We start from the raw sequence: 4753 nt of genomic DNA on the forward strand, positions 1-4753 counted from the left end.
GGAGCAGGGAAAAGAGGAAACCTTACATCCCAAGGACAAGAGTATGGAAACTAAGAGATCAGAATGTAAAGGAACACTTCTATTGGTAACTTCTGGAAATGAATCTTGGAAATACTATGGTAGGAGAGGATGTAGAGAGTTGTTGGAACTCTTTAAAAGATGGGCTGCTGTGTGCGACTGCAAAGACGTGGCTGGTCGAAGGGCCCAGCTCGACATGAGACTACATTGTGGTGCAATAATGAGGGATATGGTGATTCAAGAAAAAAAGAAAACTGTTTAGGATTGGGAAAATGGGAGGGGATAAGGAGGAATACTTAGTGGCTAAATGTAGGGCAAGAAAAGGAGTTTACAAGGCTAAGAAATGAGTACAGGATTCACTTTCAGATGTGATAAATGATGCAGATAGTAGAGGGGAGATATTTAGGATAGCAAAGCAAATGATGGGTCAAAATAAGGATCTCATTGAAGAACAATGTGTGAAGGATGATATGGAAATGTACTGGTTGACAATGGGGAGATTATAAATGCTTGGAGGAGTTACTATGAGCACCTGCTAAATGATGTGTTCCCTTGGAACTGGGATATTCTGGACATAGTAGAGCAGGGCCCACGACCTAAGATAAAGAAAGAATGGGTGAAGAAAGCCATTGATGAAATGCAGAATGGTAAAGCCCTGAGCAACACTGGTATTTTCACAGAGATGCTGAAGGCATCTGGTGATATTGGAGTGAATTTAATCACTAAATTGATAAATGCAATTACAAGGGAGACATCTATTCCAGATGAGTGGTTGAAGAGTGTAATGGTGGATATTTATAAATAGTGGAGCAAATAAGTGATTTTTTGGCAGAATCGTTCAAATGGTGATACAAGCATGAAATTTGGTATGAACGTTCATTCAGGGTCAATATGCAAGAAAAAAGTGCTAGCCACGTGGATTTTCAACGTGGCGGCCATTTTTTCCAAGATGGCCACCAGGTTATGAAAAAAACAACTTTAAACCATAAAAATCGCCAGAGATGTCAGATTTATTTCATCTTGATGTTGATATATAGGTTTTTTTGTCCTTGCTGGAGCTGATTCTTGAGTGTATTGATCGATTTCATGAACCAATAAATCAATTTTAGGACTTACGTAACAATAAAGAAGTCAAATGACAACTATTGTGCAGGCTTCGAATACAAGTAAATTGGTTCTCATCGCGTTATAGATGGGGACGGTTAGAATTGTTGGAGATCTTGAACAGAGCTTGTATTTTAATTGCTCAAAATAGTTATTGCCCCTCCAAAGGACTGCTAATGCCGGGGTGGCAAAGAGGATGAGCTCTCTTTGCCAACGAAATGCCCCAAATGGCAAGCGAAACAAAGCCTCTGGCAGTCAAGCTCCAACTCCAGCCTTCTCGTGGTGGGGCGTTTCCACAAATAGTGGTGGTGTGAAAGGCGAATCTCTGGCGCCTGAAAACCAGACAGCTCTGGGCAGATGAAGCTCATTAGGAGATGGAAAACTCCGAAATAAAACCACTTGCAACTGAAATGCAGCCACAAGGATCTATAGGACCCTGACACATTATAACCATCAATGGTGGTGGACACCAGCCAATATCGACTAAACACAAAAAAAGAGAGTATATGTCATGCACTACCAGGGCACACTGGTGGCATATACTGCTGTGCAACTCAGCATGGGGTTCAATGTCAGCTCAACCATGGGCTTAGTATCCCAAATGCTATGTCATGAACCCCTCAGATGTTAGATAGCCGCACCTGAACCGACAGGATGTGCCAGTGCAGAAGAGCCGAGCCAAGGATAACGGGGGTTTTACATGTAGTTATCCGGATGGTGTACAGATCGCACGGGATTTAAATGGCATTGGATGAACGATCGGGCTAGGTGTATGGCAAACGCATGAACCTAGCTGTATCCCATACATCAAAGTGCACAAAGGCAAGGTGGTAAAAGGATAAACCCTCGACCTTGCCATTGCTAGTCACAAATTATGGATACTCAAGCAAAATCAAAACCACAAACAAACTGGAGGAAATGTTGCCTCTGTCAGAAGGACAGAGAGGAAAAGTTAATGTCACCACTAAGTTCATTCCAAAGGGAACAGGACTATGCTGGTTATACCAACATTGCAAACAATGTGCCATTGTTTCATGCCATCAATGATATGCCGATTCCACTTAATCCAGCCAGACTAGATGAAGGTGATGGTATAGAAGACACACTGGTGCGAAACAGAGTAAAATATCACCAAAGCTGTAGATTGTTGTTCAATAACACAAAGCTAAAAAGGACACAGAAGAGAGTGACTGCAAGTACTTCTACATGCAGAGAAGAAAACCGCAGTAAGAGGCAAAGAACAACAGATCCACCAACACCTTCATCAGTATGCTTTTTGTGTGAAGAAGAGGCCGAAACATCAACTGTACGAAAAGCAATTACAATGCAATTGAATGAAAGACTCAATGAGTGTGCCAGGACTCTGAATGATGGAAAGCTCCTCGCAAAGCTCAGTGCCGGCGATGCTATTGCGCTGGAGTTGAAATATCATCCTGCTTGCCTGGAAGCTGTATACAATCGACAATGAGCCCATCATAATTTGATTAAGCAAGAACAGAGCTGCAAGAAGCCAGGTAAAGAGTTATACCCCATTGCTTTTTCAGAACTTATCATCTACATCACTGACACCAGAACTGCCACCGAGGGAACAGATCCAGTTATATTTAGGCTGGCAGATTTAGCTTCACTGTACAAGCAGAGATTAGAGCAACTCGGTATGGACTCTCCTGATGTCAACTCAACAAGGTTAAAGGAACAGTTACTCTCAGCGTATTCCCGAGCTTGAAGCGCATCAGAAAGGACGCGATGTCCTGATAGCATTCAAAAATGACATAGGCTCAGTTCTTGCTGATGCTAGTAAATATGGTGAAGCTTTTCACTTAGCTGAAGCTGCTGGTATCATACATAAAGAGATGCTTAATCACAACACAAAATTCAATGATCAGTTCGAGGAAGGATCTGGTGAAGAATAAATTCCTCCATCACTTCTACAGTTTGTGTGTAATATCGAACACGGTGTTGATATTAAGTCACATCTGAAACATGGTGTCGTAAAATCAGACAGCTATTGCACAACTGTTGCAGTACAACTGCTACACAAAGTATAGAGAAGGATCAGCAATCCACCGGCTTTCTAAATACCGTGAGACACCATTTGTTGTATACATTGGGATGATAGTGTTTGCCAAGACGAGAAAACGACAACTTATTGACAAGCTTCATGAGAATGGTATCAGCATTTCGTATGAGAGTATTAGAAATATCTGCCCAGTTAGGCGAATCTGTTGTAAACCAGTATGTGGAAGAAGGAGTTGTGTGTCCACCAGTTCTACGTAAGTGAATTTTCACCACCTCTGCTATGGACAATATTGATCACAATCCAACAGCAAGCACAGCTAGTACATCCTTTCATGGTACAAGCATTTCAATGTTCCAGCATCCAAGTTCAGATAACAGAGGAGAAGTACATGCCCCGCCCAAAGTTGTGGACAGCAGGGCAGACATGGAATGTATGTGATGAAGCGTCAGTAATATTCACGAAACTCAGTCAGTGCCCATCAAAGATTGAGGAATCTGATCTAGAAATCCTGGAGAAATTTGTGGTCCTGATGTATGACAGATCAAGAACATGTGCATTAGTGAATGAGGCGTGGCTTGTTCTCTTTGCATGAAAGCAGAGGTCATATGATTTAATTCCACCAACACAAGGAGCACTCACGGAACATGCCAAGTGAGCTGCATATCAAGCAGGACACATTTGGAGCCAAGCAATAGTCTGCCAGCCAGAAGCTCAGTGTCCGTCCGAGTAGGGTTGGTTCAAAGAAGATGACTCGTGGAAGGTCTTCTGAACTGCCCTTGCTCCCATAGCTAAAAGCTGCCAGGAGTTAACGAAATGTGGATGCAAGACACAATGTAGTGGAAGGTGCAAATGCTATCATTACGGACTAAGTTGTACCCCACTATGCAGTTGTTCTTATCAGACCTAATCAGAACAATGAACATTGCAGGGCAGAAAAACATGGTGGCCATCTTGGAAAATGGCCGCCATATTGAATTTTAAGTGGCTCGTAGTTGTATCTCATAAAGTGACCTAAAATAAATATTTCTGCCAAATTTCATGCTTGTATCATTCTTTGTGAAATGAGAGCGAGAGAAGAACCTTCAGAGTTTAGGCTTTATTCCATTTGATTGGAGCCGCTTCTGCGGGCACACCGGGGAATACAGGTTCAGCTAGGAGTACATAAGCAGTAACGTATATATGTGCGATTAATCATTGCAGACTAAATCCGCGTAAGCACGGAGTTCGATATAATCTCCATTCTCACCAGTCAATGAGCACCTTCAGTCAACGAGCATCAAGTGAACAGCCGATGTAAATGGCAATGCCCCGGGGACAATCACCCCGTGCCGCGGAGACCTCCCCTTATACGCGAGACGCACAACATGTGATCCCGCGTCATGTCCCTCAATTCACCTCAATTCACCACATTCTCCCCACCTTTAAAATGCAACTAGGGGCCCATCTTACACACCATGATTGCTTTAGCACTATAGGAGTATACATTTCAAGCAACGCGGACTAATAGGTCTACAGAAGCATACATGCCAAGCAGTGATTATTTTGAGTTGTAGGAGCATGGAAATGAGCATCGATATATGACATAATGAGCATATAGGAGCATGAGCAGCG

General features: G+C 42.7%; 1 pseudogene; it reads left to right on the forward strand.

Moving 5' to 3' along the window:
* Positions 1-1812: 1812 nt before the first annotated feature.
* On the forward strand, positions 1813-3676 carry LOC147015422 (uncharacterized; annotated as a pseudogene).
* The last annotated feature ends 1077 nt before the right edge of the window (positions 3677-4753 follow it).

The sequence above is a fragment of the Eptatretus burgeri genome, chromosome 12, assembly GCF_056783735.1.
Source record: "Eptatretus burgeri isolate ZD-2024b chromosome 12, Ebu_testis_v1, whole genome shotgun sequence".
Lineage (NCBI taxonomy): Eukaryota > Metazoa > Chordata > Myxini > Myxiniformes > Myxinidae > Eptatretus > Eptatretus burgeri.